At 40.7% G+C, this 25881-nt stretch overlaps 1 protein-coding gene across 3 annotated transcripts in view; it reads left to right on the top strand.

Moving 5' to 3' along the window:
* The window catches only part of KCNC1 (potassium voltage-gated channel subfamily C member 1), a 131098-nt gene that overhangs the window by 49024 nt on the left and 56193 nt on the right, over positions 1-25881 (top strand). The gene's annotated exons all lie outside the window — the stretch shown is intronic.

Here is a 25881-nt window from a genome sequence, read left to right as displayed (position 1 = left end):
GCAGAGGTAAGTTTTACAGTTTAGTGTACTCTTCATAATATAAAATACTCATACACGCAGGGTACCATTATCAGCAGTCATGAAGCAAAGCTCATTAAAAAAGACAATTGGAGTCTTACTTTTCTCAATGCAGAAATGCAAGCACCCAGAACAAGAAAAATGTCAAGACTATTATTTTCAGCATAGAAATGTCTACAGGTCCCAAAAGCAAGGTTGGCAATCCTTTATGATAGACACTGCACAAATACCAGCTACAGGTGGTCATTACCAGCAGTCGTTACATTTGTCAACTGACAGACAAAGACAAAGTGGAGCAGAACAGAGATGACCCATGAGATCAGACCAGTGAGGAATTAAACAGACCCCCCAAGTCACCCCTCCTGCAACACCAGCGATTTTTAACAGGCCCAATTTACCCCCCAAATAGGCTTGTGTCATTTCTGCATTGTCTGAAAATATATATGTGTGTGTGTGTGTGTGTGAAATGCTTTCAACATCAACTGTAACACAAGCAAAGAAACTCAACCGATTTTTCTACATCAAAGCCTTCTTTTGAAGTTTTATCACCTGTTTCCAAATTCCCTATTGACCGTGGATTGCCACTATACCCAGGCAAACAATTTTCCACACTCTTCAATAATTCAGTGGTATATGGATAGCAAATTCAGGCTCTCTGCTCTCTGAAAGCTTTTACATCACTCTGGAGCAGAATTTCAAGGCAAGATTTTCAAAGCACTGCAAGGAATATAATCACTTTGCGTTATTTTCAGTGGAAAGCACATAAATCAAAGCCTGCAACCCCTCAAAGAGCTCAGGCCAGGCTTTCCTTCTAATCCCTGACCAATGCTTAATTGTACAGAGTCTTTTGAGTAAACTCGCCAAACCTGAATCTATACTAGATTTACTGTTCATAAGAATGTGTAAAAAACAGGTTACTTTTAAAAAATAATTTTTTACTTTAGCCAACACAGTTTTCCCTTAAAACAGCACTAGAAGAAATACTTGATCATGATATCTACAGATCAGTTTATTTATAAGAGCAGTTGTTCAGTGCCCATGGAGAGCTAGAACAAAACCATATGCATTCTAGGGCAGGTGATATACCCAAACACACGCACTGGCTGGACAGCACAGTTATCTTCCAATTGTAACGCTGCTCAAGAGTGTGATACCTCCAGTACTGTAGCTTTCAGGCAATGTAAAGCAGTGATTTAATAGAAAAGCTGACTATTAACAAACTTAATAGTCTTAAGACAGATACCAGGTTTCACCATTAGACAGTAAGGTCCCAGCTGGGACTGAAAATTTCTTCCCTGGAAACCATTCAACTCGTAATTCAGCAGCGACTGCAGTTTCTGCAAGTAGGCAAGAAGAACACAGCTCCCCAGTACTGACTGCCGCCCGGCAGGGTGTCGCAGCGCACACAGCCGGGGAGAGGGGAGCTCTGCCACAGCCCCACGGACGGCTGAATGCCTTGTCCCCCCCTAAAATGGGTGCGGAAGTGAGCACTCCTTAGCAGAGGACATAGACCCTCAGGGACAGATACATTTCCAAATGTCCAAAAGGACTGGAAAGGAAAGGGAGAGGAATAAGAAGGAAGCTTTACTCCTTGATTTAAAGCCATTTCCTAATGCCATCCCACCAAAGTACTGTACAGCCCAAACCACTTCTGTCTCCAAGATTAACAGTATGTGCTGCAGAAGAGAAGTTGTCTTGTGGGTGTAAATAAGTCACACACACGAAGCCCGGAGGAAATGCATCAGAAATAGACTGCTGTTTATAGAGCCTATGCAGTACTGATTTGTCCACTGAAATGCAGCAAAGTTTTCCATTAAATTATCGGCTGATCTACTGAAAGGGAACATACTAGAAAGGAAGTAGATTTCACTGTTCAAAGGTGCAAAAGTTAAATGATAATGCTGCTTAGCTGCGGAAAGAAATGGTAGAATACATAAACCCAAAGGATTAGAGTCCACACAGCAGTGCCCAGAGCTGACCATCTTTCATTCCATCCCTCACATAAAATACCTAGTGAAAGGTATGGAAATAACCACTTTATAATCTGAAACCCAGTGAAATAATACTGATCTAGACTTTAAGTGTCAGTTGCCTGTAATTGTCCTTCATATCGTATGTCAACTATTTCCAGATGGACTTCTGAACATAAACTTGCAAATCTCAGTACAGGAAGAGGACCAGCATGACCCACAGATGCAAAGCTCCCCACAGCTGGTAACAAGCCATAGAGCTTAATGTTCTCTGCACTGCCACGGGGTAGTTTCTGGTGTTTAAAATGGTTTAGTAAGCCACAGTGTTTCAGACTGAATCCTCGAATTAAAGGGAACTTCTCTCAGGCAAAACTGCTATAGGATTAAGATCTGCCTGACTGAAGCGACAGCCTTCCTTCACTCTGTTGATGGCACAGAATTCCAGTGTAAGGAGAACAAGATGACACACACAGTGATTTCCTCCAAAAGATACTTCAATACCATGAAAGAGAAATTGCGAAATAGGCAGCCAAGTTCTGTTTTCTGCTGGGGTAAGTCTGCTCAGCCAGTTCTTCAGGGTACAAATATGATTGGCAAAGTCAATGGAGAATCAACTGACAGCAAGACATTAGTCAGGGGAACGCACAGATGTTACAAACACCTACACTTCATTCCAAAATTAACTTTTCTATTAGCAAACATTTGATGGTCTCAGGTCTGCCTTAGAACAATAGTCTGCTCATGAATGCTCATCAGGAAAGTGTTACCTATTAGTTCAGGTAATTTGATCTTAGAAGATACATGTATAATATTAACTTGAACCAATAGGTAGAGGAGAAAAGAAAGAGCTATTTAACCATATACTCAGCACCACTAATTACTTCTCCCTTGCCTACTACCACTGATTACAGTCATTTATTGCACACGGTGATGTGTCCTGGATGGTTCAGATATATAATTACAGTGATAAAGCCATTTCTGATGAAGTTCTGAGGGCAGCTTTCCTGCCAGATTTAGTATTCACTTATGGTCCCAAGGTTTAGGCTCTCCTATACCGATCTACATGAGTTGCACTGTCTTCTGGGACATTGGGTCAGACTTTCAGCTGATGTAATTGAACCTAGCAGCACTGCGGGGAAGAGAATGATTTCCTTTTCCACCAGCTGAGTGTCTGGCACATACTTTCTTCTAATTAGTATTCATCTTTAAGTCTGTTGAATTTGTGGGAAGGAGTTAGCTGCCCATGGAAGTCCTAATTGTGTAGAAGCTTGGACAATTTCCCTTGTAGCCTGCAACCCTCACTGAGAGCACCTTTGTTATTAAAAAATGAGACTATTATATCAATTGTCCTCAGTAAACTGACACTATGCAAACTAACATGGACCTGAACAGGTATTTGTGGGTGCCCTTCACCCCCTCACCTCACATAGTTTAACAGCTAAGCAAAAAATACTGTAAATGAAACATTTTGACAAAATCTTCAAATGGACATATATTTAAGGTGCCTGAGTAGCAGGGCTGCCACACATTTTTTGCTCCTATTGATTCTAGGTAGAGTCATGGATCATCAGCACTTCCTAACAAATATGGTTATACAAGCAGCTCTAGACAGGAACAACTGGAAAATGTTGATGGTAACTCTAGAACCTCTAGCCCTCTGCTCATTCAGCAGCTTAAGAAAAAAGTGAAACTTGTCATACATTTCATCTTGAAGTCAAACAGACCTTTTTCAAAAGCATATTTCGGTCACAAAGGTAATGAAAATGCATTGGCCCATGGCCTTGAAAGTGCCATTACATGCACTAAACACAACACATCAAAATTCACATAAAAGGAAAAAATGGAACACGAGCCTCCAAGAAAACACAGATCTAGATAGCTCGTGGGGTTAAATAATTCTCTACATGTACACGTACTAAGTTACTAAGTTATGGCTCAAAGGAGTTCATCAAGCTAGATGTATCACTTAATAAGAATTAGAGCTCTAGGCAGGAAAGGGAAAGAAATAGTTAAAGAAATCTCTGAGGTACTTCTTAGTTATGCTCTCACACTCCAGAAGTCTAAATGGAGCTAATTGCCAAGGCAGTAACTGAGGGGATAGAAATCCACTCAGTGCCTGCTGCCCAGGATCATTTCTGAATGAAAACAGATTCATCCAAATAAAACATAACTTCTATAAAATCCAGTCATTTCCAGGTCTTAGAAAATGCCAACCATATTTGGAGAAAAGCTTTATTTCATTTTCTTAAAGAAATTTGTGAGGAAATTACAGCAATTTGGTAAACAGAAAAGTAAATAGTTCTATAAAGATTTATAATGTTTTCTAGAAGCTCTGGAAGAGTCAAAGTCCAATTATCAAAAAGTGAACAGACCTCTAATCCCACAGACATTCAGAGAAATATAGCCTAAGTCATCTTGAAATTGCTCTTAGATTCCTAAGTCACTTGGGCACATTTAACTTTTTAAAACTGGATACACACACACAAAAAATACTCTAGACTTTCAAAATCACAGGGGGAAACATTCATGAATGATGAATTACAGAAACACTCAGGAATCCTGTCTGCTCTCTCCCACCTCCTGTCAACACTGTCATGTAGTATCTAATCTACAAAAACATTCTACATTTTCATTCTTTAGTCCATAGGCTATTTATTTTTCTTCCCAAAGAAATACCTGTCCCAACTTTCATTTCTTTTTTCTTTCTCACTTTTCTTTCTTTTCCCATTTTTCTCCTTTTAGCTCCTCCCATCAAAAGAAAAAGACTTTCACAGCCAAGGGCCAAAGTCAGACCATCTCTAACATGGAAGACTTGCACAGGTGCTAGGCACAAACACTGTCTCCACTAACTGGTCAGAGTCAACACGGCTGGAAATGCTGCTAGCTTCGTGAGGCTTGGTACTAGGTTTTGGACACTCAGCTGTGACTTTCTTCTCTTCCCTCTCTCTTTCCCAACATTTCATCCACTGTGAAATTTGAGTGAGATCTTTATCTCCAATTACGCTTCCAAAGGGGGCCAACTGAGGCAACATACAGGGTACGAATTTTAGAAGAAAGCGCCACCAAATGAACTGCCACACGATTTCCAGCACTACGGCACACCTACATATAGTGAAAGAATATTTCATTTTATACAAGTAGTTTAGGAGGCAACCAACCTTTCAAAATGAGCGATCCACAGCTCAGTCTTAATGAACGCATTGGATATCACTGCAAAATAGCACTGATTTTCAAACTCTGAAAAAACCTCATTTGCTTGCAGTCAAAGAGCTCAAGACATATGCAACACAAATCCCGGTCCCATGAGAAACCTCAGACACTTCTTTAATCTTGGATACAATCACACACAGCCTCAGTCTGTAAGAAGAGAAGCTGCTAAATAAAAAATGCGCATTCACTGTTAGGAAAAAATAAGCCTGGGAGAAAAAGTTAGAAGGTAGTAGCTTCCATCAAGGATTACCTTCATAAAACTCAAGCTCTTGATTCATACAGGAAAATTGCAGTGATTTGTCTGAAATTTTCTTCTGTGAATGACAACTGAACTCTAATGTATATTTTTTCTAGGAGAAATAACTGCTGTACCATATAGTTAGGACTGACTTAAGGATTTTGATTCTGGATATCTCCAAATAGGGGCCTACGTGTTTTTATATTAAAAAAAAAAAAAAAAAAAAGAGTGCAGTGCTTTTATAAACACAGTCCCAGGCATGGCAAAGCTCCAGACCTGGTATAGAATGCTGATTAATGGCTCCTTAGCTGATAATTACCCATGTGCATTAAGTTTTACAATTAATATTTTATTTTGGTTAAAAAACGTACACTTAATTATACTGAATGCTTCATAATAAGGATTTAATTTGGTCTCTCTGACCAAACTTGCACTTCAGGAGTCAGAATCATAGAATGGTTTGGGTTGGAAGGGACCTTAAAGATCACCTCATTCCAACCCCCCTGCCATGGGCAGGGACACCTTCCACCAGACCAGGTCACTCAAAGCCCCATCCAACCTCGCCTTGAACACTTCCAGGGATGGGGCATCCATCCAACTTCTCTGGGCAACCTATTCCAGTGTCTCACCACTCTCACAGTAAAGAATTTCTTCCCAATATCTAATCCAAATCTACCCTCTTTCAGTTTAAAAACCCCTCGTTCTATCACCAGACTCCCTGATAAAGAGTCCCTCCCCATCTTTCCTATAGGCCCCCTTTAAGTACTAGAAGGCCGCTCTAAGGTCTCCCTGGAGCCTTCTCTTCTCCAGGCTGAACAACCCCAACTCTCTCAGCCTGTCCTGACAGAGGAGGTGCTCCAGCCCCCTGATCATCTTCGTGGCCCTCCTCTGGACACAACATAACATTCAGTAAAACTACTGAAAAGGCTCCCCTGAACTACCTAAGCATTTAATTCAAAATGACAGCAGAATGTTTCCTCTGAATGATATATAGCCTACAGTACTTCAAGGATGAGCAAGGAAGAACACAAGTTCTCCAGAAAAGAGTTCCTTCAAAGCACCCTATAACAAATAATCACATTTTGCATCTGTTTGTTTTTCCCCCCTCCCATTTAAAAGAGAACTTTTAAGTAGAAGGCATATTCAATTTGTTAAATCTACATGTTGGATACTTGCAATTAAACTAGGAGGATATATTTTTTCATCAGAGAAAAATTATTTTAATAGCCATAATCAACACAATCAAATATAATCAGTCTGTCAAGATAATCACATTTTGGAATCACTTACAATAATTTTTTACCTTGCCAGCTCACATCTATACGAAGATGATTACACCTGGAAAAGATATGCAACTCTAAAGGCTTCTACCTCTATTTCAATAACTGTGCTATGTTATGTATTTTCTTTTTTGTTCTTCTATCCTCACCCTCCCCTCTCCCACTCTGTTTTAACTTTTTGAGAGTTTTATTCTTGGTCTTTTCCTCCACTCTCTACATTCTCCTCTGTTTTATGCATATCTATACCTTTATGCAAATGATTAGGATAATACATGAAAATTTTCCAAGAATCTTAAGAAGAATAACCGTCATGAAAAAGAGGTTTGCCTCCTAAACCTATTATTTTGGATTTTTTCCCCAAATCTGTGCACCAGCGTTCCCCATTTATCTCCAACCATGCCTGAGACATATCCTGCTGTGTTGGCCAACTTCACTATTTTCATTTTATTCCGAACACCCCTCCAGTGCTCTTACTCTGAATCTGCCACAACATGAATATCATCTCCTACCTCCTACCCTTCATCTTGTCAGTCTCTCACTGAATTCTGCTCCTCTGTCTTGCTGTCATTTTTCACTGCATTCTTCCACTCTTGATTCTTACTTCCTTAAGAAGTCTTATTCTACAGCTTCAGTCCCCTTACTTCTGCCCTGCACATTAAGCTGCCTTTGTTTTCCACTGGCAACTAGCAATACTAAACTCAAGCTTACTTTTCTTTCTGAAGTCCCTTATTTTGACCCTGCTTTCGAGCCTGCTCACGCTCTGCAAAGGCTTCCCTGACTGTGGCTCCGACCTTTGCCTGTCCTCAGTTTCTCCTAAGCTCCTTACATCCCCTAAGTCTTTTTTTCTACTTCTGTCTTCCACCTCTTCTTTTTAATTAGAACAGCTTGTATTTTCTTGGTCAAGAAGCACTCCCCTTTTTCTTCTTCAAACCAGCTCTTTAAAATCCTCTCAGGAACCCTTCCTTAGCTTCTTGGCAAAAAGCCTGCGTGTCTTGAATTTAACAATGCCACAATCTCTTTGGAAGGAGCTAATTTCCAATGAAATCTGAGCACAGACATCTCCAAAAGATGCTTCACACTCTAGCAGGCAGAATCCTCTGGGTATAAACACTGGATGGACCTCAAGTCCATCTGCAATAGGTCATCTTATGTTAAGATGCAAAATATACCATTATTATTATAATATTATAATAAAATAATAATAATAATACTACAATTGCAGCTTTGATCTCCTGTATTTTGAGTGTTTCTTAAAGGCAAAATATTCCAAGGAGGCACAATTTCTTACCACCTCCCATTCACAGGGCATTTCCCAGACTCAGATAAGTTTCCATGAACAGATGGGGTTTTTTAAGCAAAAAATCTGAACTCTAAACTTAGGTTAGCAGTGTGCTGGAACCGCTCTACATCAGGGCAGCCTCCTGGTTGTTACTGTTCCCCAAAAATCTACATTTACACTCCTTTCATTAATGAAATTGATAATTTATGATGATCTTTTCAACAGTTTCCTAGCATAGGTTGCAAAATCTTGATTTAATTAGGAGCCAAAATTATCTGTTTACAGTCATGGGTGAAAAAGTAAGACCAAGATATTACAATATACAAGATACATTTTCCTCTCCTTGAAACCATTAGATTTTCAAGAACCAAATATGGAGCTTAGTCTTCAGCACAGCAGTGTATCTGGGTACTCAGTAGCTTTCATGACAGAAAGGTAAGGAGAGAAAGCCACTTGCTCTTGTTTAAATCATTGTGATTGCTGAAGGAAGTGGAACTAGATTGATTTGTAACATGCAGGAAGCTAGTCTTCTGTCTTTACTACAGTCTACAGATATTCAGCAAAAAATGTAGCTGTTTGCCTCACCTTCTGAAGAAAACAATTTATTCAAAACCATACGATATAGAGCCATGGTAGGGCATAGTTTCAGACTGAGATCGCAAGCACAAAAGAAAAGGGAAAGGACACGAAAGTACACAAAACCTATGCTGAAGACCAATGTAGTTGTTCTTCAAGGGAACACCACCCTTGAAGGGTGTTGGATCTACTTCTCATGGACATACGATTTCATAAAAGTGTTACATTGATGGAAAAATCACAGGTCACTGTCAGAGCCATATTGTGCTATCTTTTTTTTTTTTTTAAACACAAAACTCCTAGAAGCAGTCTAAGAAACATGGGCAGTTTATGGTGGTATTTGTTATTCTTTGTTATAATAGCCTTCTTTCCTACTCATTCAATATGCAAAACACCTTAAAATACTTGCAAACACTAAAACATATCGATTATTATTGATTCTCCCCTATGGTGAATGGGAAGGAACAATGAATATCATAGAAACTGTCTGAATATAAAAACTGGTGACAGCACAGTTGCAAGTCTTGGCTATAGTTCCGTTTTTGCTAGAAGGAGTGCTTGAGTTCTTTCCGAAATCTTGTTGCCAAGAGCAGACCTAAGCTTTTCTCTTCAACTGGTTTTAATTTGCAAGAGCATCTGTCCTTAAAGCTCAAAGCATTGAAAGCTAGAAAGGTCTGGACTGTATTTTTGAGGGCTGATGATAACGTATCATGAAAGTGTAACATAAAGCTTCAGTTGTAAACAACTTCTCAGTATGTAATTCACTTCCATCTACAGGTAGTGGAGCCTTTCCCTAGCTCTTTGTATGCGTCTTCCTCCTTCGCCTTCAACCCCAGTTAGGACATGAACCTATGCCTCCGCCACCACGACTGAGACATTTTATTGCAATGGCAATAGCATTAGCTTCTGCGTTTATTACTGACAATGTCTTCTGCAGACAGGTTATAGATACAGTTACAAGCATAGCAAGACATAATGAGACATGGACTGTATCTAGAGTTTGAAGTCTGGTTAGGCCTGTCAAAAGGCAAGAAAAACCAAAGTAGTATGAATCGCATTTTACCAGTAAGTGCTGAAAAAGACCAAGACACTGCCAGAAGGAAGTTTGTTGCAGAGCTATGAAAAAACCTTTACATCATTTGAGTCTTGGCCCAGCACTTTGACTGACTCTGTGTACTTACTTCATTAGAGGCTTTTGTGGGGAGAAGGATCTTGAAGTGAGAAGGAGGGTAGCATGGAAGAGGACATTATGCATTGTTTCTTGGGCCCTAAGCTAAGGTAATTTACAACAGCATTACCTAACCAGCGTTTTAGGGTTTGGTTTTTTGTTTTTGTTTTGTTTTTTGTTCGGTGTTTTTTGGGTTGTTTTTTTTTTTTTTTTTTTTAGAGAAGTACACACATGCACACACACAAAAAGTAACAAGAAGATATTAAAAACAGTACTCAAGGAGACTCAAAGTTATATAGCAGCCAGTCACAGCCCTAAGAGTTCCTTTGAACAGGACAGCACAGTAACAGACTGGGTTGTATTCTTTGCAAAATACATCTGTTTCATGTATGGAAATGGATGGAGAGCTTTTTAAAAAAAGCCACAGTGATTTGGGCATCTCAAACATTTTTCAGACCTAGGATGACCTCAACGCAGAAGCACAGGTTCACATTCTAGATGTGGTTGCACTTGGAATATGTCTTTGTTTCTAAAGTACATAGAAGCAGATGTGCAGACATAAATATAAATAAATCTCTACATACTTCAAGGAAACAAGATCTTGTCATTGAATCACAAGGCCAAGAATCAGGAAATCTGTTTTTACTTCCACTTAATCTTACACTTCAGCAACTCTAAGTAATGGACCACATTCATTTCAGTTCATTTACTTACTGCTGTCTTTAGAATTCTGATACTTAAAAAACAACTTCTGGAAATGGTACTTTCCTGGTGCCTCAGTTTCTTCCTTGAGTAGCCAAATAATTCATGGGAAGAAGGGAAGGGGATGGATGACTTCAAGTTTGTTTCCTTGTTTAAAGAACTCATTTCCATTGTTCTAGAGAGGTTCACGACCAAGGTCATTACGGTCATTCTAGAGACAAAACAAGTCATTGAATTTGTGCCCTCAGCCTGGCAAAATGACTTGACATCAGTAACTTTTCAAAACACAACCTACCTCTAAGTATACTAGCAATGACATCCATGTAAGGACTTAAAAATATGTTCTGAACCGTAAGAATTAAACCTGCCAGTTAAGACGAAAGCTGTCAATACTATCTTGAATTCTTAATATTCCCGTAGAATAAAAGACATAATCTAAAATTTGAAGGTTACATATTTACTTTCAAACCCATTCTCTGTTGTCACCTAGACTGCCCAATGTAGCACCTGGCTCCTAATTAGAAAGGCATTTAGATATCGCCAGCACCAGTTTCACATTACATGTTCTGAAATGTTTAGCAGACTGTTAACTAGGTGTTGAAGGCCAGGTGAAATCACAGTGCTACTGAACCTTGTCTTAAGCAGCAGGGACAGCTTTTGCTGCAGTACTTTCTCAAAGCAGGCGGAAGGCAGGAAAGTCTGACTGGGAACAGTGAGGGAAAGCAAGACTATGATTAGCAGACCCAGGGGACTGGCACAAAAGGCCAGAAGGAACCCATGAAAGCGTAAGGAAGGAAAGAGGATAACAAATACAGGGTAAGATATGCTGACCACTATATATTTAGCAAAAGCCCCAATTCTAGAATAAAAGGAGGCAGCAGGGGGAAAACAATCATTTCTACCCTACTCACTGGACACTGCAAAGATAGGAGAGCTTGACTGAGGATGAGATTTTGTCAGAAGTAAATCTTCAAATGTACCAAATCAGATCATCAGCCAGTACAAGTCAATGCAGTGGAGCTCCACTCACACACACAAAACCATCACAAATAACCCACCCCCGGCATGCTCCACCGCCAGCTTGGATTATGAACTCCTCAAATCCATTTCAAAATCTTTGCTGTCCCAGCAATTTCGTTATGAAGGTACATTGGTGTCACTTAGAGATGCCCCATGCACTCCATCAATGTTAAAATTGCCATTCAAGACAGCCTAAAAAATTAGGAAAACATAATAAGAAAAATGGCTTTGGTCAGAAAAAGAAAACCTGTAAGAATAAATGCTGACTTTCCCATATTTGGTTTCATAGCAAAAGAACCATCCTAATTTTCTATGCAAGTAACACACTTTTCAGTAAAATCTTCAATATATGTTTCAATTTAAAAAAAGCTTCAAAACAAATAAGTTTTCTGAAGTTAAAAGAGAGCTTTGAAGTTTCAAAATGGAATCTGCTTTTCATAAAAAAAAAAATCCATTCTTGGTTTAGTAGTCTAGAATATATCTGTGCATTTATTAATATCATGGAGGTAGACACCACATTACCAGGAAGGATACCTTCACAATATGAATCGTGAATTTAAACATGCACTAAAAAGTAATTATATCTAAAATGACTTGCACTGGTCTCTAATTTGCACACTGAAGTGACATGCAATGCTTCTGCCTTGTTTCTGCCTTGCAGAAACATTTTGGCCAAAAGCTGCAAAAGTCCTTATTCATTGTGTATGCCCAACATGACAATCCAAAGCAAGGTGAACCTGAAATTTTTGCAAGTGCCATACATATTCCTTCTGTCAGTTGGGCACCTCATCTTGCTGTTTGTAAAATCCAGTTCACAGGTCTTGGTCTTTTATGTGTACTGCAGTATATAAACCGGTTTCTACTTCATGATCATTTTGTTGGAAGTGGAAGGGGCTGTCACGTAACATTACGGGTCATTACGACTTTCAGTGACGTCCATATGGTTGGCAACAATATCTTTTAAAGAGCAGATTTTAGTTTTCGGTGCTTAGCTTTAATGTGTCTTTATTGTTTTAGTACACCAGACTAATTTTTACATGTAAAAATAGAATCTGTGCTTGCTTGGGAGCTGAGAATGCAAAAGGATAGCTGAACATTCAAGTCCTTGCATTGCCTGAGCAGACGTCAGTTTTGGGAAAGCAACTGAATGTTCATATTCCTTTGCAAGAGCTTTAGGCAACTGAATATGAAAATCTACTCCTAAAATGAAACAGATCTGCTAATTATGTGAAAAGAGTTACTAAAAATATAGGAGAGAAGAAGAGTGTAAGTCCAAAATATGTTCAGTGGATACGCAATTGCTCAGTTCTTCTGCCCTTATCAATCTGAGGAAGCATTTAATGCTGAGATGGAATATCAGAGGTGGTTAGGTAGAATAGAGATAAACTTGAAGCTAATTAGAAAACATGCTTCACGTTATTCATCTACTCTCTAGTAACAGCTGTTTTGAGATATTGCTATAGGGATGATCCCACTGCAATACTGGCTTTTGAAAGCCTTCCAAATCCTGTAAAATGTATTAATCTGTGACATTCATATGAATAGCACAGACAAATGAAAGCAATTACTTTCTCCTCCTTATTCTGATTCGTTATCTTTGTTTGATGTGGATAGCCTATGCCAAATATCTATTCGTGATACTTTTATGATTTTATTTATTTATTTATTTTAAATTATTTGGTCTATTTTGTGGCTTCAGCTAATGGAAAAATGAAGAAAACAGCCTTACTACATAAGAAAAAATATAACTGGCTTCCTTCAATACTCTTTCAGGAACCCCAGATTTGGAGGTCTTTGTTAAGCTAGTTGATGGAATAAAAAAAGATAGAGATGGGAAGGAAAAGGGAGGAAAGATGTTTTTCTGGAGTACTGCAAAATCTACCATCCGCAATCTGTACAAAAGTCAGAGGAGAAGGGGAAAATACTGCATATCATAATTGAGATAGATTTGTAGAAAGGGGCAGGAGAATTGCAGCAGAGAGCCTGGCTGCAGAATTCCTGAGCCAAGCCAGAGGGTATCCTGCCTACTTTGGTTTTTCTTACGTTGATTAAATGTAATTAAGAAGAAAGAGGCTCTTCTGTGTATCCTGAAGACACAATACAAACAGTAGCAACTGCTTGTGTTTGGGGCGGCAGGGGGGAATGGCACCACAGACAACTCCTGCTGCTTTACAGTAGCCAGGGTGCTCTCAGAGCTGTTTCAAAACCATCGTAAACCCCAGGCTGCCCCACAGCACACTGCTACGGCTCCGCTAAAGCATATAGGGGATGCTTGAAATCCCCAGGAGTCCTGTTAATGTAACCCTATCCCCTAAGGATATTAGTGAGCTCTGCCATGCCATCCCAGCAGGCTGGGGAGCGGGGACAGAAGTTAAGTACGCCCAGTCCCACTTCACAGTGATGAGGACACACAGGCTGCCCCAGAGGCTGCTAATCTGAGCTCTGGGTTTTGGCTTCCCATACCACAGCAATGAGACCCCTCCTCTTTGGGAAGCGCCTAGAAAAGCCTGAGAAAGGTCACCAGCCATATTTTGAAATAATAGAAGCAAGAACCATTTCCTAATAGGCAAAAGTGTAAGGAGATGAGAAGAAAAGAGGACCGTGATAAGGAAGGACCTGGAGGAAGACACGGGAACAGCTCAGAGGGAGCTCTCAGAAGTCTCAGAGCCCCAAGGCTCCTGGCTCTTGCGCCTTATTTTCTTCATCTTTCTAAAGCAGCCACATTGGTCTGGCTGTAATTCGGATGCTAATTTTTTCTCCTCCCTGCAAAACACAGTTTGTTAAGAAAAAGGAGGAAAAGGATGAAAATGTTTTGTTTAAAAAGCCTTCTGCCTGCATTCTCCTTGAGAAAGCCAACACGCCCGAGAGATTACTGCCATCACAGCTACATGGACTAGCGCTTTATAAAAACAAATAAATCGGTGACCTGAAGACACGCTTGCTCAGCACAGAGTCCCCAGCCTTGCTGCCAGTTTTTAAAACAGAAAGATTTGATCCAAAAGCCCAAATGGCTTTGGATCATACCTTAAGCCTGCAGCATATCTTATGTCCCTGGCACTTTGAAATGGCATGTGAAGGGCAAGGCTTCCAACTGCCCTGGATCAAAACTCAAACAAATGGCAGAGAGGGAAGGGGGAGTCCAGGACAGGAAAATCTGACAGATGCAAGCCAGTTGGGAGTGCTGTTCTCCATGGACACGGCCAAGGGGACAGGAAAGAAGGGGGCATGAGCAGAGGGGAGGACATGCTGGCATTAAAAATATAAATAGTTGTGTCGCATATTGTGTACAAGGCTTAAAGATAAGTATTTGCTACTGACAGGGGTTTTATGGAGGTTTTTAGTTGTGGCTTTTTTTTTTTTTTTTAAATGCATACATCATATTACCCCAAACTGACAACTCTAGTCAACCGTTATGCCAGAGCGGCAACCCTGCAGATCCCCTTCTGTGCATTCTGCTTGCCTGGGCACCCTGACACTTCCTTTGTGACAGCTCTGGAGACCTTAGAACACGCTCTCCCTCTAATGCACACACAAACTCCCAGTAATGCTGATCATCAGCTACCCAGGCGAACTGAGCTTCCCCCTCACCCTCTTTTTTTTTTTTTTTGGTCCATAGCAGGTATCCTTTCATGGGAAATTGGAATCCCATGTTGGTAAGTCACTCACCCTTTCACTACATGCTGGAGAGGATGTCTGATGCTTCTGTCTGCTAGTGCTGCCCGTTTTCTCACAGAACCTTTAGAAAATGACATCCAAGAAGTAGCTGTTTGTAGTCTGCCACAGACTACAGATATAGAGGAATAAAATGCATGACTGGCTTCTCAGATTAGATTTCAGTCATTATTTCAAAACACCTGAATGCATCCATTTGCGTCTTGTAAAGAGTCAGATTTTTGCGAGGCATCTTCAGAAACCACATGCCCTATCCCATTGAGCTGGGAACAGTTCTGGGCTCCTAATCCACTTTGGTTCACTTGCGAAAATCCCAGCTCCTACAGCTAACACCCTCAAATCTTTATTCTATTTCTGGGGCTGTCACCACCTGTAAATTTGGACAAAGCCAGAATTTTCTGAATGACTCATCCCTAACAACTGGGAGCAGCAAAAACTCAGCTTCCATTGCAGGAGAAAAGCTAAGAGTACTCCCCAGTGTTCTGGGTGCCACCTCAAAATTTGGCCAGACTAAAACCAGAGACAAGCTCATTTTAGAATATGGCCTTTAGTTGCTTGGCATCCATCGTTTGCCTCTGGAAAAGGACACTTGTTGCAGTGTGATTATCTGAACGTGCCTCCAAACCATCATATTACCACAACTTAGTGTGTCACCACTTGCGAGCGGAGTCATTACTAACCTCCTTTATGATTTAAATACACTCAAGTGGATTTCTACCAATGAACCCTTCTTTGCATTTGCAATGGGTTAAGGGTGCTCCCTTAACTAGAGCTGCTCAGATGACATGCAAAAGTCATCAGGGTTTTGGTAACTCAATAGCTTTTGATGCTCTATGGATGTCCTATGAGAGTCGTGAGTCTTAATTAATCTGTCAAGTGCTTCAAAATCCATGGAGAGAAGGTGCAGTATAATGCAAGAAATTGTTATTTATAACTCTTCCTCCTTTCTGCACAAAAAGCCACATTACCTCAGATTAAATTCTATTTTAATGACAGCGAAGTTAAAAAAATAGTGCAACTTCTGTTAATTGAACCCATTCCAGACATCTAAGTTTCTTGACCTGCCAGGTCAGGAGACCAGCAGGTTCTGCCATTAACCTCCTGCTGCGTGAGCACAGCACATCTTTTCATCTTTCTGGGCTTCTCTTCCAACTCATCTCTCTAGAGATATTCTTCCTGACAGGGTTTGTCACCATGTGCATTGACTAAGTAGTAGTAGTTTTGTCAATAACAAAGGAAATTTGCTGTTGATCTTAGCAATAGTCTTAATATACTTTGTCTTCATTGCTTTTCTGGAATAACAACAACTGGAGGGCAAGGTTACTTTAAATCCAGGGAGGCACACGTGGAGTGCAGCACCCAGCAGTACGTAGATGATAACATGCTTGAGCAGTCTGGCCAATAAAGAACTTGCATCAAGTACATCCATCAAGACTTAAGTTCTAGCAGATGATGCAAATTTAATGAGAAAAAATAAAAGCTTAAAATGCCAGCTAGTAGCAGCAGCTTATGGGGGGGGGGAGGGGAGGGAGGGGGTTTGAAAGCCTGTCACCTAAACTTCATCTTACACAGGAAAAATACCTTCCTGGAGCAAGGCAAGCACATTAGTAATGCAGCAGTGCTAGCTGAGGAAAATGGCTGGTTTGTAAAAGCAATTCCAACTGTAAGGGCCCAGGAAATGGAATGTCAACTGGATAAGCAACACTTACAAGCTCCTGCTAAGAGGACTCCTTTAGCAAGCCAGGACATAACTTGCAAACAGGTCACGGTTTGCACTTCGGCAGCACATTTAATATGTGTTCGAAGTGCCCATTCTGGAGGGAGAAACACTCTAATTATAGAGAGAGCGTATCTTGTGCAGGCCAGGCCACAAAACACCCATGGTGGGTCTTTCAGAGTTTCTTCTAGTTTTACAAGGTGTGACATTAACACAAAGCTCAGAGCGGTTTTTATCGCAGACACTGTAAGGCACACAGATCTGTCACTTCTGTGATTTTTGTGATTACTGACTTTTGGGATGTTTACTTTTTCCGAGAGCCTGCTTTGCAATTTTTCTGTGATTTTAGGTCCAGAGATGTTTTGCTATTATTAAGTTATCTGGTTGTCTGTGCTTAGACTTAGTGCAGCTCTGTGATGTTAAAATCAGGAACTGAAATGAAATGCAAGGCTGCCTGAAGCAACAGAAGATGAGCTGGATTCTCTTGGTTTTCCCTTAATCCAGGGTTCAGTGTTGCCCCTCACCTGTTTCTTTTTTCTGATCTGTCACCTAAGGTAACAGTTCTTATCCAGCAATCTCAGAAGTAAATTGTAAGGATCAGTTTGTCAACACTCACTTAAATCCCCATAAATTGCTTTGAGCCTAGGAAGCACTGAGATGCTGAGCAGCTTCACTGCTGTGATACCCAACTGGATCCTTACAACGTCTCATGTATCTATAAAGATGCAGAAAGGATGAAAGCTCTGTTGTTTTGTTGTGGGTTTTGTTTGTTTTTTTTGTTTTGGTTTAGGTTTTGTTTGTTTGTTTTTTAATGGACTGCATAAGGATTGTTTTCACCTAACATAACACACAAAAGCTCTTGGAAAAATAAAGTGTCTATCCTTAAACATCCTCAAATAAAACTAACTGCTCCATAGTACATACATGGTCTGCTGTGGGTGCTCCCCATCATAATCAAACACAAGAAAGTGAGGAGGAAAAGAAAATTAGTAGATAACACAAAAGACCTCTCTCCAGAGTTACCAGGTGGCAATTTCTTTACTCTAGATTTCTCTAGCAAGCTGGATTATTTTTTATTACTCCACTACTTGGTGAGCTTACTTCCCATTTTAATTGGCCTGCTCACTGCTTTATTACACGAGGAGGGTTTTTTTTTGTATTGCTACACACGCTATAGCTTAGCAGCAGAGAACAGCTTTTCAAAGAACGACGCGCGTGTGCTACCCGGGCCGCCAGGTGAACATCCCACAGTGCTTGAACGCGTGTGTCACCGTGCAGAATTACACAGCCCTGAGCAAAACACAATCCAGCCACGGTTTGTTTTCCTGTCAGGAAGCTGAACTCAGAACAAACATGAGACTCGCATAAAAAGATAATGCAGCTTTTTCTAGCTATAATAAAAACAAACAAGCAAACGGGATACGTCCCACCACTTATTTACACTCCAATTCACTTGTGTGTTCACCCACTGCTCCAGAGGATGGTCACAGACAGCCCACCTTTCTCTGCCTCTCCCCTACCACACACCGCACAGAAATCACCACTTCAATTCCACACGGAGCCTCTCTAGCTGAACTCCGCATTGCTGGAAATTCTGCTATGGCTTCAAGGAAAATTAAGGAGAGAACATTTTTGTCAAATGGAGTCACACAACAATTTATCCAATGCAGAACTTCTCACATCATTGTGTGACATCAATTTGCTGTGACAATATCTGCAAATATGCAGGATGTTGGGAGAAGGTGGATGGTGTCAGGCAGAAGGCATTTGAAATGAGAAGTTGTGGATCAAGGGTAGGTGGTTGAATCTCTGTGATGAGAGATGGGGTCTGGGAGGTCTGACGACTGCTGGGGAGTTGCTGCTTCCACTGTCAAATATTCATTTTTGTGCATATAATTGCAGCAGTTCTGGTCCTGTTTCAATGACACCTCCTCCCGACAACATCACCAATTCCAATTTAACAAGGATTAACAAGGCTACAGCATGCTGGGAAAACACAGGACTTCTCCAGGTAACAGCTAGGAGGGTTGACTCGCCTCAGACTCGGTGAAAGATCAGTGCAGCCTGTTCTTCTGATGCTTCATTAGTGAAGAGGGATACATGAGCTCAGGTAGAGCTATTAAGCGTAGATATAGAGCTATTAAGCTTAGATATTTCTCCTGCTTTATCGAGATGATCGGTACATGGGCAAAGTATTAGCTATGAAGTTTCTGCCTTCTGCTACCTGCTGTCAAATGCCCTAGTTTGGCTGGTGAAAAACTAATGCCAGCTGTAACCTAATAAAGAAAAAGGCCTTGGACTTTGCATGCATAACCAAAACCTGTTTGAATGACACTATAAACCTGCTGTTGCAGCATTTGTTCTCTCAAGGGTATATAGTTCAGCATAAAATGGAGGATAATAGAGGAAGATACAGGTATCTTTGTTGCACAGACCTACAAACACATGAAATCCAATATTTTGAAGCTGAAGCCAACAATGCCAACTTGCTATATGAATTGTGAAGTGGGAATTGGTTAGAATGTATTGTATGCGTATCTTTGCTTTAACTCTGCCTCTCTCTTCCCCTGCAAAAATCAACAACTGCCAACTCCCCACCTCCCTCCCAGCAGGAACTGGCCGCTTTCCTCCGTCACTGGCATTACCCAGTCCTGAGTGTGCCCAGGAATTTCACTGCCTGCCTCACTAATGGTATTTCTTGGCAGTCCCTCATAAATATGGGACATCATGTTCTGCCCTCAGGAGACCCACAGCACGAGAGTCAGGAACCTCGTTTAAAAGAATAGGTATTCCCCTACCATGAAGGGCCAGTATTTCTGGCTGGCTGCATGTATTTAAGTGCATATTCCCTGGCAAAATAAGGCAGTGGAGAGGGGATGAAACCAGGACTTACTTGATGTTCTAGTCCTCAGGCCTATAAAACCAAATATTTGACAGCTACTCTTCAGAAGGGAGGGAACTGACCAAACTGCTAGGTTTCCGTAGCGCTTTAGAAGGATACCTCTGTAATCTCTTGCTGTCCTACCCAAAAGAATGACAAATGGCATCCACTAGTTCTGTTCTCATAGGATACCAAATTTCCATTTCAACAGACAGACGCGGGGTCTCCAGAGTTCCCTGCCACATTTGCAGATGCAAGAGCTTTGGCTCTATTACAGAGCACAGGTTTATCCCAAATGAATTGCCCGACCTTTTCACTCATCACCAGCATGCACTCAATGCATTACACAAAGATGTCTCCATCTCCCCAGCAACTCGCATTTTTGGTATCGCTTCAACAGCTGCTACAAAAAAAAAGGTAATTGACTACAGGTAGAAAGGATAAACTTTCCATGCACTGCAAACTCAATGTCAAACACATGACAACAAGAAATTGAGAAAGGGAAAAGCTATAAACTGAGTTTTTATGAGTGAATCTGGCTCAGTAATGAAAGGTTCACAACTGTTCTAGTGACTGCAAACAGCTTTGGACAGAGCACACAATTCACTGCTCCACGTACACCAGAAGCTGAATTTTCTACACACTGAAACAAGCCAAAAAATATCTACCAACTTCAACAACCGCATGATTCTGGTCTAGGTGGGTGTTTTCTCTGAAAGGAGGAAAATATGACAAAAATAGTAGTCTTGCAGCTAATGCACTGAGCTCCAAGGACTTGCACGTAGCTCCTGACTCTGCAAGAAGCTTCTTACTTCACTTAGGCAAGTCACTTCAGAGTAAAGTCATCTCCCCTGGGGTGCAATTAAAAAAATTATACACTGATAAATTGCAAAAGTCATGACATACATGGGTTTCTTATTCTCCCGTGTGAATAGGAATAAATTGACAACAAAAGAAAGCATTCCTTAAATTGTCTTTGTATGCTTCTAACCACGTAGTCCTGTGCAATGAGCAGACAAACTCCATAATGCTTTTTCTTCAGCCGCTTTAGAAGAAACAACTTACTTCTTTTCCCAGGTTAAAAAAAAAAAACAAAAAGGGTGTGCACTGCTTTGTAAATATAACCCTCTATGACAAAGAAATCTATTATGAATATCTTGATACCCAAGTTAAAAGGACAGCCTGCCAAGAAAATTGTGTTCATCCAGTTTGCAAAGTCTTTAACTATTTCCATAAAATCTATTCTGCACACCAGAAAAACTTGAATTTTCCCAGAATAAAGCCAGTGAGCAGACTCGCAAACAGAGCATATGCATGGACAGTTTGTCCTTGCTCTCCCACCAGCCTCTCCACTCACCAACAGCTACTTGGGAATTGATTTCCTGTAGGGCTAAATTACCTTCAGTTGTGATATTCCTGTTATCTCACCAACCTCCTTTGTCACCATAATTTGGTCTGATGCAGCCACTGGGGAGATAAAACATACACACTGTACATAATTTTAAGCCCACAATTGAGAGCTGCACCCTGAATGCAGCCTTAAACACAACAAAGTGCTTTCCTGAAATTTGCTGGATTTAGAAACATAATGAGGATAAAAAACAAAGCTATGTCTTGGCCAACTTCATTGGACAACTATGTTCTTTTAAATAAGTTAGAAGCCTACAAATGAAATTGTGACATGAACCCTGTATCTTTTACCCACCAGTTCTTTAAATAATGAGTCAGGGAAAAATAAGCCAGCAAGCCTATGCTTTTGTGGAGACACAACATCCTTGGAACTGCATAAAAGTGTTCTTGTTCTAATTTAAAACCAGCATGGAATGGACTACAGAACTTTGTTTTCTGAATGGCCCTAGATTCAAAACATGTCTAACAGACTAAAGTCTGAAGTTTGCATTTTGATTTACTGTCCCATTAAGCTGTACCATTAATGCAGCAAATGAATAGAAGCATCATAAGCCACAGTGCTCCACTATTTAGAAGTTGGCTAGCTCCTGCCCCATTTATAAATTCTGTCTTAACAGAATTTTCAAAGAAACAGACTTAATGAATCATGTTTAGTCATGCCTGAATGCTCACTGACATTGTAGCTTAAAAGCAATACCCGCTCTCAAGGGAGATTTTTGCCATATCTATGTTCCATACTAAGTTCTGGGTTGTATTCATTTATTTCCTAGAAGCATGTACACTTCACTAGTGAACAAAAACAACTCCATCTCTGCAGCTCAGTCCTCCCCATCCACAAAAAGGGAATTAATGCTAGCATATCTCTTTTGTAAATCATTTTGAGACATGCTCATGGGAAAAGCTGTTTAACACAAAACTATTAATCTTTGCCACTGATTTCTAGGGAAGAAGGAGTCTTTTTCTTCTCCCCTCTCCAACTACCTGCCATTCTCCCCCTTCAATTAGGTCAGAAACCTACAAGTAGTCAAGTGCAAAGAGTTATTAGTTGAAACGGAGAGGCCAGTTCTGCAATTTGACTCAATGCTGTAGAAATAAGTCCCACTGGACTGAGGTTTGTGTGAGCAGATCAGAACCTACCTAGTAGCGTGCGAGACGAGACAAAGTAATAGGCCTCGCTAATATGAACCAACATGCACCACTACCGAACTTGCAGACACAGTGTCTCAAGTTGGACTTTTACTCAGGAATCCTGCTGCCTCATTACACCTTGCTCGAGGTACAGAAACCAACAGCAAGGGTGCGCCCTTCAGTGCCAGCAGGCAAAGGGTCCAGGAGCATCAAACCCAGTAGAGTTGCTTCTACTGCATATGCTGTCAATGTGGCCTTACAACTGAAAAACTGATTTCTAGAGAAGATCACTGAATACCAAAACCTAGCACTGGTCTAAAAAGCTTTCAGGAATGCTTTGTTTTCCTCACTAATGCATTGTTTTCTAATCACTAAGAGTTCTTCTTTAACTTCAGTGTAGTTTGGTTGCATTTGATGTTCTTTTCACACAAACATACCCCCGCCCTGCACACTTTTTCTTTTATTTAAAGCAACAAAGCCCATCATAATGGATGAAAAAATGATTTTCTGTCATCTGGCAGGCAGTCTCACACATTTGAGATTCTACAAAGCATTAATATTAAAAACTGCCAGAAGCATACCTTGTGCAGTAGGTTTTTAGCAGACTGAAAATTAAAGTGTCACTTGCAAATAATAAAGGCGTAAAACCGAATAATCTAATTCCACGGTGCAAGGAACAACTGGAGCAACTGAGGGCGAGGGGTGCGAAGGGAGAGCCACATCCTTCGCTGGGGCATCGCGGGGGAGGTGGGCTGAGGATCAGCTTGGGGCTTTCCAGCGAGCAACGCAGATGCCATCGGGCACAAACCTGGCCGCAGGGAGTCTCTGTGATCCTCTGTAAGCCTCAGTGGCATGTTCTAGATGATTATGGGAAATGGTGGTGAAGATTTTACTTTAATACGCTTTCTACTTTGACAGCCTCTCTTTTCAAGCAAGTTATATCCAAAATAATTATATTTAATTTCCCATTCTTTTCCCAGTGCCACAGAGCACCTGATCATTTCTAGCCTGACCTTGCTGATTTCAGGGAGAAGAAATACGGCAAATTTTCCTCTTTTAGACTTAGCTGAAAGCTCTGCAGAGAGCTCTCTTTGAGCAAGTTGCATACAAATACAGATTTACCTAATAAGCTTTACTGGAAAAATGAAAACAAAACAAGCAAACAAATAATGTTGCGTAGCCAAAGACAAGGAAAACTCTATCACACCAATGAAGTAATCTGTATCTAAACATCTCCATCATTCTGGAAAGGATCATGCCTCCACCTGCGTGCAGTCCTTGTTCAATGCACAAGACTTAGTGTACTATTAAGCATATACTATTTGGAAGTTATATGTCGTCAAAGAAAACATGCCAGGATAGGGAATAATCTCACTCGGTTCCTTATTCTTCCATTTATGAGTTTAAAAAAAAAAGAGTAAGGAGCAGAGAATAGATTAAAAAAAATTGTGTTAAATCCTAACTCAGTTCAGCTATCTGCTTTTCCTTTCAGTCTTACTCCTGTTGCTCCCAAGTAGTATTTATTTGTTGCCAAGCAGCAGAGACCTAATTAGTGCAATCTCATGTTTCTTCATTTTCATCACTTGCTCCTTCCCACTTACATGCACACTGCTCCTCAACCCAGCTGTACAGGGTGAAATCCCAGAATAAAGAGAAAGGGAAATTGGCTGCCCAGAACAAGAGAAAGTGTAGTCTTGCACTCAACCTGTAGAAACACTCCCTCCCTCAAAGCACTTGCTCTCATTAGTAAAAATCACCCCTTAAGCTTTGGCCACAGACATACATTAACATCTCTAGGCAAGCAGCTGGCAGGCTTGGGCTGTGCTGCTAACCTACCCGCCAAACCAGGCAGCTGAAAGCTGCAGCAGGTATTCCCACAGGAGATACAGTCACTGCAGTACTGGTGACGCTCCTGTTGAGGGCAATTTAGAGAATTTAGTATTTGTGCTGCAGTCCACATAGGAAAAAAGGCTGTCAGAAAAACCTAACAACAGCTTATGTCAATTCATTTGCTACAATGAGAGAGATGCCTAATGTTAAAGCTACCCACTATAAACCATTTAGACACACCACCTTCTCCCCATTTTCTATGTCTTTGCTTCTCACAATAGTAATCTTTTTCAGAGTGGTGGAGAGCAAAAAGATTTTGTCTTCCAAGACACAGACTAGCTTTGCATCAGCACTTTTTTTTAACCCAGCGATACATCTGTGGTATTGTAAGAAGAATTTACTGCTTTCTCAGAAAGCTCCAGTCTATTTCTGTATTTGGAATAGCAGAAGGACCTAAGAACAAATACTCCTCCCCTTTCACACACACATGCACAGATGAGAAAGGGATCCCAGAATGCAGAAACTGACTGCACATACAAATCAAATCAAGAGAAGGGGCTTAGAGGGTCAAAATAAGGCAGCCAGGCAATGGCAAGCAGAGACTGACTGTGTTGGAGACTGAGATCGCCTAGTTACAGCATGTCAAGGAAGGTGGTTTTCCAGCTCCCATGGCTGCCACTCTTCACATTAGCCAAAAGGCTCTAGTTCTCTGTGTTGTTTTCCATCCCTAGCCCTTTTGCCACATGCTAGAAAGTTATGATAAAGCAGAGGCTTTATCTGAATTTCTGCTTACAAGACCGTGGCCTAAAGAGTCAACCCAACAGCCATTTATAACTTAGAAAAATCAACAGTTATGAAATTCATTGTGCCAGGAGAGGAAGGAAACTCCAGTGTTGCCTTTCAGCAGGAGATCAGCAGTTAACCTCTTTTCATAATCGCTGACATACCACCTTCTACTACATGAGCTTTTTTTGAAAAATACAAAGGCAGGTGTTACAAGGTAACACCTCTCTGCTCCCCCATCTTTGAGCCACTTACCTTCTATTTTAGTCGTAGCCTTAATGACCACGTCACATCCAGGGTCCCTGGCCCATGGGATTAATGAAACCAGGTCACTTCCCAGACATCTCCCAAGTAACAATGCCAGTTGGCATTTTCAAAGCCTAGAGAGGAAAGTTCAGCCACGTGGCTACCATTAAACCTAAATGAGAGCTGGGAAGAGAAACCTTCTAGTCAATGTTGAAAATATTTAATCCCAGAAAGCAAGTTGGAAATTCAAGTCCACTTACAAGAGCACGACACTGTAATAAACGCATTGCATGATACTTCTTGCATTCATGAGCCACGGAGTCAGTCCAGATATTCTTTATGTTCAGGCAGCTCAACTCTCTTGATACATTCCCTGTCTGGCAGGCGATGGGGAGGGCTGGGTAAGTGCAGCGTATCTGTCAGCTGCAGCAGACAAGAACATCTTGTACTTGAGCTGCTTGTTGAGTAGGTTTGAAAGGCAGACAAACCGGCAGACTAATTAGATTTTTTTAAACTGTGGTATTGAGAAGTAAAATCCTTATAACATGCTATCAATTTAAACACGTCTGTGCACGATACCAAATTATCCCCATCAATAACAACAATAACATTCAGGCTTCAACTCAAATATCAGGGAAAGGGTTAATATTCACATAAAAATTATTCCAATCTAATCTGAGCTTTGAAGAGATCCCAGCATGCCCCATCCTTATTTTCTAGGCAATCATCACTAAAACCAAAAAATACCTCTGC

This window comes from Calonectris borealis, chromosome 14 (assembly GCF_964195595.1).
Source record: "Calonectris borealis chromosome 14, bCalBor7.hap1.2, whole genome shotgun sequence".
Classification (NCBI taxonomy): Eukaryota; Metazoa; Chordata; class Aves; order Procellariiformes; family Procellariidae; genus Calonectris; species Calonectris borealis.
Note: the sequence above shows the minus strand (reverse complement) of the source record. Positions and strands in the feature narration are given on the sequence as shown.